The sequence below is a fragment of the Euprymna scolopes genome, chromosome 2 (genome assembly GCF_053919585.1).
Source record: "Euprymna scolopes isolate OS-2025 chromosome 2, ASM5391958v1, whole genome shotgun sequence".
Classification (NCBI taxonomy): Eukaryota; Metazoa; Mollusca; class Cephalopoda; order Sepiida; family Sepiolidae; genus Euprymna; species Euprymna scolopes.
Genome location: NC_136483.1, coordinates 70,759,614 through 70,771,711, shown reverse-complemented (window position 1 = coordinate 70,771,711; position 12,098 = coordinate 70,759,614). Strand labels below are relative to the sequence as shown.

At 30.6% G+C, this 12,098-nt stretch overlaps 1 protein-coding gene across 1 annotated transcript in view; it reads right to left on the bottom strand.

Moving 5' to 3' along the window:
• LOC145292157 (uncharacterized) overlaps window positions 1-11,396 on the bottom strand; it is a 46,407-nt gene extending 35,011 nt beyond the window's left edge. Inside the window, exon 1 of the mRNA XM_080138302.1 lies at window positions 11,347-11,396. The gene's annotated coding sequence lies outside the window, so the exon portion shown is untranslated. The remainder of the gene's footprint in view (window positions 1-11,346) is intronic.
• Window positions 11,397-12,098: the final 702 nt, after the last annotated feature.

Genomic DNA, 12,098 nt, shown 5'->3' with positions numbered 1-12,098 from the left:
AGCCACCTACACCAAAGTGGCAATGTGCCTTGTTTGGGGTGAAAATGTAATAAAAAAAGGTAGAAAAGTAGCTTACCTTGCATTTGATAACATTTATTTGTTATATATGTTTTTTTTTTGACAACTTTTTCGAATCTATGTGTATATATATATATATATATATGTACTTTTATATATTGATTTTCGAATCTATGTGTGTGTGTATATATATATATATATATATATATATATATATATATATATATACATACACACACAAAAATCCCGAAAAATGAACAGTCGGAAATAGTAAAAAATAAATAAATAAATAAAATACCAAACGCATGGTACCAACCTGTGTACTTTCAACGTGCTAAAACTTTTTTTTCCTTTTTCTAATTTCAAAACCTGTTGAGTGTTGTTCAAAGTGTGTTTACACACTGAATAAAAAATGCACTCGGGATTGGGGCAACATTTTTTTCACAACCCCCGTCAGGACTCACCCTCAACACTAAATTACTTGACCACTCAGAACCGACCGCGCACTTTGTCTTAGAGAAGGAAGGACATGTTTTTATGGTTTTATTATTTATTGTTTTGTTTTCATTGTTTGTTTGTTAAAAAACAAATACCGCAGGTATCGTAAAACTTTAATTAAACTTGAGAATAATATTCACCAATTTTCCTGTTAATAATTACATAAACTCCCCCCTCACAAAAAAAAAACAACAAAAACACACGCACGCAAAAATTCTTTCCTTGTAAAAATAATGATGTCTCTCTCAATCGAACAACGTTCAACATCAGAGCCGATGTGTATTTCGCTAGTATAGCACTCGTGTACGTCGGCCAATTTTTCTACACTTTTACTAAGCGATGAAATATTTTTTAATGAAGGGAAGTGCTTAGATCGTATCCACCTCCGCCAAAAGAAAGATCTTTATTTTTTTTTAAATTAAAATTGCAGGTGTCTACCCGCTAGATCAAAAATTTCATACTTTACACTAAGAGAGGCTGGAAAAGAATACCCAATAAGTAAATAAATTAAACGTACACGGATCAGTATTTAGACTTGAAATCAAGAACGATTTTAAACGAATGCGTAGAAGAAAACACATTTTTGCGTTGAAATATTTTCTGAAAACAAAAAGGGGAGTGAGTAGAGGAGACGGAGTTATTCAAACAACCAAGAAAAATGCGATGATTTAAACAAATTCATATTTTGTAAGATAACAACTCTCAAAGGTGGAAAAATATTTTGAATTTGTCGTAGAAGACTAAAATGAATTACTTACCTTGTAGAGAACCAAATATGCAAAATATATATCAAGTGTTGATAAAAAAAAAGGCGGTAAGATTTAATGGAGAAACGAGAAAATGAAGAGAAATGTTGTCGTTTTTTAAGCCTTAGTTTCGTTTTTCTGAACCGTTTCATCCTTAGTTTCGAACTTCTGGAATATTTCGTTAAAAAAAAAAAATGAGCATAATGAAAAGATGGAATATGAGTGAAATCAAATTGGTATTAATGCAAAGAAGATACCATACTAACTTTTTTTAAATAATATTTTTATGTTAAATTCGACTTTTACGATATCTTTTGTTTATTAAACTACTTTCCCCTCCCCATGTTAAGAATGGGTTTCTAATTGCATTATCTTTTTTTGTTTTCGTTTTAGTTTTGAAGAAAGTGTAAGTCATCCATGAGGAGACCGCGAAACCCGAAAAAAAAATAATTAATAAATACTTGTTCGATTGCTTCCAAGAATTTTTTTTTTTTTTTTTTAACTTGTAACAAAATGAAAATCACAACGGCCCCATGACCCCGTCGAGTTGTGGAACTGAAAATTAATTAAAAAAAAAAAAATAGAAAGAAACGAAAATCAAAGCGAAACGTTTCTAAATTCATTACCTTTCTTGGAAATAAATGTTTTATTTATTTTTTATTTTTTAAATGAATGAAAGAAATGACAATATTACGACTCCCACCACTACCACCTCGAAGACAAAGTTAGACACTGATTAGTTTCTCTTGGGGTTGATGTTGGCAACTGGGCTTCCTTAGTTTTTTGTTTTTATTTTTACAAGGATAAGAGTTAAGTGAGTGTACGGTGGTCACCGCGACAACAGTGTAATAGTGGCGGAAATTGGGTAGAATTTGATTATTTACGGGGTCGGCTTAACAATAACATGCTTACATTTTAAAATTACCGTGTTGTAGTCAGATAGAAAGCATGCTAATAGAACAGAGTTACGCAGGCGGGCATATTTAGAAAAAAAGCTTTGTTTATGGAATTTGTGTTAGATTGAAACACAAATAAGGAGTGAGAGAAATTGTTAATAGTGGTTGTACTTATTTATTTGCCTCCCCACAAGGGCAGAGTTAGACACAAGGTCGGTTTTTAACGTGGGGAAAATCCAGCTTCCCAAAAAGTGGCACTCTGGATAGGAACAAAAATAAAAATTACCTCGGTCATAAAGGACTTCTCCTCCACTGACCGAGGACAGTGTTGCTAGTGGTTGTAACTAGATGAGTGCTTTTTGTGAAGGTTTGACAAGAGGGAGGGCCATAGATTGAAGCTCAGAAGTAATTGCAACTTTAGGGAGTCAGTCTGAATTGTTATAATTTGGTCAGCTAGCTTTTGTTTACATTTGCTCCAAAAGGATTACAAACAAGCCATTCTCATTAGTTTTGTGATTTCACACACACATATGTGAAACCATTAAGTGGGTACACCATACTAATCCAAAAAAAACTTTGTTTTGTGCCCCCCCCCCCATGATGGTCTACTTAAAAAAAGGAAAGAGTAAGCTAAAGAATGGGGAAAGAAAAAGGGAAGCTTATACCATTTTATCAGATCACATTTCACTAAATTTGACCTTTTTTGAAGTATGGACTTCAACAGTTGTATTTGTCCTTTTTTCAATTATTTTTTTTATTTGATAATTAAAAAAATTTTAATTGACAATTATTTTACCTTTGTAATACTTTTGAGTTTTGTTTTTTAAATTCTTTTGTAATACTTTTGAGTTTTGATTTTTAAACACTTAAAAGTTTATTATTTATAAATTACTAGCGGGATGCCCGGCATTGCTCGGGTGTTTGGAGGTGTGTCTTGAGCACCCCCCCCCCCCAAAAAAAAAACATGGTAGTAGGCAGGCATGCCGCCAGGCAGGAGGAAAAGAACTTGAAAAAAAAAAAAAAAAAGAGTTGGTAATTAACTTTTGCCACGGCTACCAAGAGATAAGGAAGCCAGTGAAGGTGACAATGCCAAATTGATTTGTAGGTAAAGGGTACCTAAAGTTTCCTGTGTTCGACAACATGATCACACAAATAGGCATAAAAAATATGGCTGTCGTACCGAACATCCATGTATTTTCTTCTAAAGAGAAAGAACAATTCTCCATTTGGATAATTATTATAATTGCACATTGGGATAATTTTAATTTAACAAAATATAGTAAGTGAATCTGTTTTTGAATTTTTATTTCTATAGAAGAAAGTCGAATATTTCATTTTATTTATTTATTTATTTATTTTTTTTACTGCAAAACAAACAATTTTTATATAAGAATATTTTTCAGTCCATTCTTTTAATAATAAATAAAACTTTTCATTGAGCATTTCCAAATATTTTAAAGTTAGAAGCATTTTTCACAAGTTTTCTTTTAGTACCGGGCGTAATTTATTTCTTTGAAATATATTTAAAATTTCAAGTTTTTGTTTTTTATAACATTTTAACTGTAAATAATTTACATAATTGAAACAGAAAATGAAATAGGAAATTTTTTATTCGCCCCCGAGATATCCGAACAATAAAAATTAATTAAAAATTCATTAAATAATCAGTTTTAATTAGTTTTGATATGAATTAAAAATAAAGAGTACATTAAATTTTAGTTAACATATTTTCTTGTTTTATCTTATAAATAAATGTTTTTTGCACTGTGCTGAAGTATTATTTAGAAAGCTATTTTTAATAGGGTGGGCTTTCTAACTACTCTGTACTTTCACCTAACAATTTAATGAAAAAAAAGGGGGGGGTCTGTTTTACTATACACAGATTCGAAAAAGTTGTCAAAAAACAAATATATAACAAATAAATGTTATCAAAGGCAATATGAATTACTTTTCTACCTAACTGGATAAGTTTTTAGTGTTTTTATTTAATGTAAAATGTTTATTCGGTTCGAAAATCATGCAGTGTTAATTGATATATTTCAAAAAGACAAATGGCGGCAAGCTCATTGTTGAATACATTATGTTTGGGAAAATAAGTTCAAACTAAAAATCTATACAAAATACTGTTACAAACTCACTCAATATATGTTACCGTAACATGGGCTGACATATATTGAGTATGTCTCTAACATTATTTTGTAATACAAACCCTTAAATTTTTATGGTATCGTTTTGGGGGGTTCGTTTCTATACACAGATTATAAAAACTATACAAAATAATAAACATGTTACATTAAATAAAAACACTAAAAACATATCCAGTTAGGTAGAAAAGTAACTTATCTTGCTTTTGATAACATTTATTTGTTATATATTTGTTTTTTGACAACTTTTTCGAATCTGTGTACAGTAATACAAAACCAAAATTTAATTTAACTTGGAAATACTATTCAAAATACACATACGTACACTGCACAAGCACCCTTATTATTATCATAATAATAAAAAAAATAAACTGGTGTAGATGACATCGACTGGCACCACACCAACTAGTTGTGAAGGGTCAGGGAGGATGGAAAGACCGAGGTAGGAGAATACTAACCAAATCTCCACTGGAAGTGTGCAGTTCAAATCTGGTACCTTGGGGAGGCATTTTGTCACCCAAACCCCAGGAAACACCAATAGCTAATGCCAACGAGAAATCAATGACAACAGCTGTTGCGATAACATGCAATCATCTGCACAAGTGGTCAAGAGGTGGAGAACACTGGAAATCTGAGGAGACTTGTTGTCACTCGGTCTCCACCGACCTGTATACTTTAATAAGCTGAAACTTAATTTTTTTTTATTTAAATTGTTTTAAAGCTATCTTTACGACACACAGAAAAAATAGTTGCCTGTCGTTAAGCTGTTGGTGAGGGATTCCTGAAAAGTTGTAAAACACCTTACTTTAACATTAATCCTATATTTGGGGTTTAGATGAAAGGCTTGGAACTTGGACTTAAGATGAGTAATAGGACAAGTAATTTTGGTATTTGTGGCCTGGAAAATCAAATGAAGACTTGCCATTAAAAAGTTGATTTTTAGGGTATTTGGGTCTGTTTCGAACGAATATCACATTTAAAATTGTCGCCAACAAGTAGTTCTTATGATATTAAGACTTACATTTTCCAATGTATTCAAATTCACTGGTCGCCATTTTGAATACTGTTGTTTACAAATCAATCCGGACTCGTTTTCAAAAACAAATTACCCCACCACTCACCCCATTAAATTATAAATGAGAGCATTAAAGGGAGATTTGACCCCCCCCCAAAAAAAAAAAAACGAGACTGGATTGGCTGGTAAACAACAATATTCAAAATGGCGTCTAGTGAATCTATAAGGAATACATTGGAAATATATCATAAGAACTACTTGCTGGTGACAATTTCAAATGTAATATTCATTTGAAACAGACTCGAATACCCCGAAAAATCACCCTTTTTAATGGCAAGTCTTCATTTGGTCTTCAAGGCCATAAATACTGTAATTCCATTTACAAATTTCAGGAATTAAGTCTCACCCTCACATTAAGCGACAAGCAACCATTTGTTTTTTTCTCCTGTATATAAAGACCACTTAAAACGAAATGACATTTTGAAATATCAAAAAATTAAGTTTTAGCATGTTAAAAATATACAGGTCAATAGATAACCCTTGGAGAGGTGCTATATAAACTTTTATTGAATAGGTGTAAAACAATATAGTTGAACATTTGGGTGGCTAGGGTGGGGGCTTTAGAACAAGATAAATGATTGCTTTTTTTCCTGAAATGACAAATGTTTATAGGTCAATTCAAGGGCCGTTTTCTTCATGCAAATCCATAAATCAAAGAAAAAAACCCTACAAGGTTTGAAATCCAAACTGCTTTTAAAGTTACTTAATTATAGCACAGTCTGTAAACTGCAAAAGCGAAGAGATTTTGGCATTGTGACTGATCACCACAGTGTCATGAAACGGAAATAAACCTATAACAAAAGTAAAGAGAAAGGTTGCAGAGCTGGTAGAGGGGATGTGATTCCTGGTATCACATATTGTGCACCAGCATTTCACTTGAAGACCTCCAAAATAAGGAATGGTGGTGTAATTACTGTACACAGTATCCCTGGTGCCTATTGCCCCAGGTGACTGAAATTTTTGGAAAGCTAACCTGACTTTTAAAAATATTTAACAAAATATATATTCTTCTTTGATGAATACAAATAAATTATTTGTTTAAAGAAGATATCACAAATATATTTTGCCCATGATAGCCCCCTCCTCCCCAAAAACTTTGAAAAATAACTTTAATGAAGATAAAACATCACGCCAGTGAAAAAAGTGGTGCCTAATGCCCCAGGTTACCTAATTAGTATGATTGAGGACGTCAGAGAATTGGAAAGGTCAAGGATTTTGATTAAGTTATTTACTTACTTAACCCACTCTCTGTTTTTGGCCTTGCGCCACATTTTGCATGTTTGTATAATTTGCAAATAAACAATATTTGGTGCTACTATAGCGTGATTCCTACTCTCAAAGTTATACTATAGTGTGATGTCTATTCTAGTTTTCGTTGCTATGTCTTGTGTAAGTAAACGTACCTAACATCAGAACCTGACACAATCCAAAGGCACATAGATCATCAATGCGTGTGCCATGGTTCAGATTATTTTGCTTTGGATTTCCAATGTTTTCTTTGGCAGTTCATCTCTAGCTAAAAGACGGCCACGATTGTATTTCTGCAAATCTGGCCTTATCTATTTGTATTGGGTTGTCTGTTGTTCCCCTTATCTTTCCTCTCCTAGTCACAGATATGATCTCAGCGCACGCTTCCCGACAGTAAACAACAGTGTTTGTTGATCTACCAGTTTGCTTTGGCCATATTGAGGTAGGAATCATGCTATAGTAATACCCAATATGTTATACCATAACAATGGTTACAGTGAAAAAGACAATATCAAAAGGATGCCCATCTATCCATACGTAAACATATTAATTTTATTTATGACTTGTCAGAACAATCAGAAGTAAAGAGTCAATAAGAGTTCAAAATGTCTAGATGAAGAAAGTATTGTTTTATCTGTGTTCTTATTCATGAGTGAGTTTGTAAGATTGTGTGTATAAGGTGTTGCTATGTTGTGTCTTGTGTTGTCTGTCAAGAACCTATTGTCTAACTGCCATGGTTAGATTTAGTTTGCCTACAAAGAGACCATATTGTCATGTTGTGATTGACAAGAGTTTGTGTGGCAAGTTGAGTCGTTAACTGCTAGCTGCACTTGGATTCTCACTTGTGTAGTAAATGTTAGTAGGTGATCCGTTCAAGAAGTGACTTTTTCTGATTAGTTGAAGTCCGGGCCCTTCTAGCATTTTAGGAGAGAAAAAAAAGTCGGGGGCACGGCCATGGGAGATAAATTCTGTGCATTTAAAAAATTTTTTTTTGGAGACTGGCCTCTTAGTTTTTTTTTTTTTAGGTAATTACACCTGGTTTTACGACTTTGCAATAGGACTTAGAAGTAAAAGATGTTAACTAAATCTTTTCATAGGTACGGGCAAAATGAATGCCGATGCTCAAAATGTATAAACATTTTGACCCCACCCTTTACTTAAAAATTCACCAAAAATCAGGAAATTAACCAATTTTAATGAAATTTTCAGTATTTATCAAATAATGATCGCGGAATATAATGAACCAATTATTTTTATTTAAATCTGAGTGGAAATGTATTATTTTGTTTAAAGAAAAACTACCTTTATTAAAGTTATGGTTTTCTGTAGTAAATAAAAAACGCAAAAATTTAGTTTTGCTTTTTTTTATATAAATAAAGCATCATAATTTGTAAAAAAAAAAAAAAATAATAATAATTTTTACAGCATTACGAAAAAAGCCCCCAAAGTCCGTATTAATGAATTTGATATAACTTGAAGAAAAATGAATTCCTCGAACTACCGATATTACCATTGAATTAAACATTGTTTATTTAATATTTTCCCACAAAAAAAAATTATAATAGCAAAAATATTTCTACTTTTTTTTTTTAAATTACAGATTTTGCATAATTTTTATATGCAAAATTTTAATAATTTCCTTGCTCGCAAGAATGTGAAACTTTTGGCGTAACATAATTTTTATATAATCTCAAAACAATAATTAAAAAAAAATTAATTTAAAAACAGGAACATAAAAACTAATTAAATAAAAAAAATGATAAAAATTGATACAACCGTTCAGAATAGGAATGTATGGATGCACGTCTGGGGGGGGGGAGAAGAAATCTGACACCCCTACCTCCTTTTACTATCATGACTTAATTTTAAAACAGCATTTCAATTGGCTGAAATTTTGGGCCTCCTTATAATCGTGTTTACATTTTTTTTTAGTTTATTGCATTTTTGGTGAACGGTAAATTACTTGCTTTTTGAGGGCTAATTAAGTTTTTTTGCACAAATAAGGTGTTTTTTTTATATTTTTAATTCGCTATCTTACGAATTTACTAATTATCTTTGAAATAGATCCAGAAAACTAATATTTATCTTTTAAAGGATTTTTACAATGAATTTAACTACAAAATTTAGCTGAATTGGTTAGCTCGCTGTGAAAAAACTTTTCATAACTTCTTTTCACGTGTACAAATATTTTTTTCCTTTAGAAAATTAACTTTAGTCTCTAATCTTTCAAACACAATCAAAAAGTAGTCGGAAACCTACAAAAAAATTATGATAAATCGGCTTTCAAAACTAGGTCCCCCTATTTTTGCCCGTACCTACTTTTCACCACTAAACCTGTTTCTCTAAAATGTTAGAATGCTCCAGAAAATGTGGGATCATTTTATATTAAATTGGGTGCTACTGCAGAGAGTGATCTACGCTATTTTTTTAAATCATATTTCCACGTTTAATTAAAGTTTTATGTTTTTTTATTCAATTGTAAGGTTAAAGTACAGAATAGGTACCCCCCCTCCCCATGTTAGGAATGGCTTTTTAAATAATGACATTATTTCAGCACGGATCACTAGGTGTATTCAGAAAGTGGCCATTAAAAATGATGATCAGAACTTTAATAATTCAACTAACTATTTTTCAAAGCTTATAACTACTTGAAAAATGTAATTCAAACCCTAATTATTTTTTCAATTAAAAGAGCAAAGACCAAATTAAAAAAAATAACAGGTTTAATAGCAAATCATGCAATATTTATTTTTTTTTAAAGCGGTTTTCTTTAAAAAAAATATAAAGAAAATCAACATATTTTGACATGCTTATGAATATATGTATATATATAAATGCCAAAAAATCACTTAGTTAATAAAATTTACTCTTAAATGGGTAGTTCCATTCTTCATTGTAAAAATTTATCCATATTTATATTTTAAATTCCATGTATTTTTTGAATAAAAGGATTTTTTAAAGCGAGGATCGTAGAAAACGCATTTTCGTAATGTGTTTTGCGGCAAGCTTAAAGAGCTGCTGCTGCTGCTAATATGAAATTTATCAAATATGAATTCGTTCAAGTGACATAAATAATGCCTCTTTTTTATTGCGTGTGTTAACCAAAATTAGTATTTTTCGTCCTCCGTAGTTAAAAAGAAACGCACATTCACTTATAAGTTTTTCCCCTAAAACAAAAAATCCACTTCATCGATTAAAAAAAAAAAAATTCTTTTAATGAACTACACGAGTTTTTGATTGATATATTTTAATACTTCTTTATCGATTGAATTTTTTTTTTTTAAATATATATAAAAAAGAAAACATTGAATGAAATAGAAAAATTTGCCGTCAGCGTCTGGTATTTACTTGACGATATAAGCATAACATGAGCTTTCATTTAAACGATATAAGCATAACATGAGCTTTCATTTAAAAAAAAAAAATCAACGTGGGTTTTAAAAAAAAAGGTTTTACACTTTGGACTTTACAGGTAAATTTCCCCCCCAATCTTTTTTTTTTTTTTTTTTAAATTAGAATATTTTCTTTATTGATCTTTTATCTTCAATTTGTGATATATAAAACTTTGGTACATAAATTAATTATTAACATTTTAATAAACATTTAAAAATGGGGGGGGGGTGAACGTTTGTCTAAAATATTATATTTGATTTATTGGAAAGAGCATAAAATTTCACATTGACCCTGAAAATATCGTAAAAATTGAACCAATAGAAAAAATTTTGATAGATTTTTAAAGTTTAAAACTTTAAAAATATTTAACTCGTAAAATTCTAATGATTTTATTACGTAAAAAAATGGCTGCATGAAGGCACGCCGGCATTTTGTAAACACTGTTTTTTAAAAAGTAAAAAATAATATTCCTATTATTTTTTCAAACAACTTTAATAGTTTATTTTGGAAGTATATTCCATACAGAAAATAAACAACCCACTTTTAAAAGAGAAATTACGAGTTTTTTTTTTAATATTTTATTCGCAGTTTTCTGTTAGGGGTGTCAAAAATTCCTCCAAATTTCTGATACACCTACTGCATGAGTACCTTTATTTGGTATACGAAACTGATCCCCCGCTCTACATTCTAACAGTTTTTCTTCTTTCCAAGTTTTTCACATTATGTCTTTAAAAAAATCCAATCTCATTTTTTGATGCTGCTTCTTCATTATTAGAGTGAAATTCAAAAATGTCAATATTTTGATTTTAAATACATTTAAAGTAGAACCAAGGTATCTACTTAGTTGTCATGTCACATTAATTAACATATCCAAAAATTTCGAAAAACAATAAGGTAAAAAAATAATTATTAATGAAGTATCTGTGTATTATTACAACCCCTTTACTTGAAGTTCAAGATTTCGATTTTCGCTCTAATAAAGAAGAAACACTATTTTTTTTTTTTTTTTTAGTAGTAAATAATAAGTAATTTAGCTGGGGATGGTAAACTACAATTTACTAAAAAAAGCAATTTTTTTCTTTGTTCATCGAGCTTTTACTTCAACATCCAGAACTGACTCAAAATTCTCCGTCAATAGTCGGAACTGATTAATTAATATATTGAAATCTAACAAAACGTGGGGAATATTTATTCCACAACCACATAAGATGTGATGATTTAACTTTTAGAAGATAACAAATGTCAAAGGTGCAAATACATGCTTAATGCGTGGTAAATGGATGAAATGAATTACTTAAGAAAAGAAAAAATATATAAATAAAACAAACCTGGAAATATCGTCGATACAAGTGAAAAGAAAATACAAAAATAATTGAGATATTTTTCAGTCTTTTAGCCTTAGTTTCGCATTTCTGAATTATTCATTATTAATTAATGTTGAAAAATTCTTCTTAAATGTATGACCGAATAAAATAAATTACAAACCTTTAAGAGACCCTTTTTCGTTTCTTTTTTATTTTATTAGTTTTTTAAAACTTTTAAATAAAGTGTCAACCCAATCATTGTGTAACCGCGAGATTTGACCAAGTAGTAACATTTTATAAATTATGTTTTATAATGTAACAAGTTTAACAGGTTGTAACATCTGTAAATCAGAAATCCGTATTACATGTGCTGTTATTGGGAATTTGTTTAATCTTTTTTTTTAAATCAAACATATTCGGTGTTAATTCGTCAAGAATTTTTTTCCCCTCGATTCCACAATCATTCATGTATTTTATTTATTTATTTTTTTTTTTACATGGGGGATCACCACTTATCAAGGCCCGGAAGCCACTCGGGGATAAGCGTTATTGTGTGTACAATAATCAATGGGAAATATCGTAGTAATAGTTGGTATTGGAGATTTGATAAAGTGTCTTACTTACAGGGGCGATTAATCAGGAATTTGTTTATGTTGGACTTGGAGACATCCAAGTTGTAATCAGGTGGGAAACAGGCAAACGGAAGAGAATTCCACAGGCGTGCACTTCTTAGAAAGAAGCTTTGTTCATGGAATCTACGTTTTGATTTAGGCACA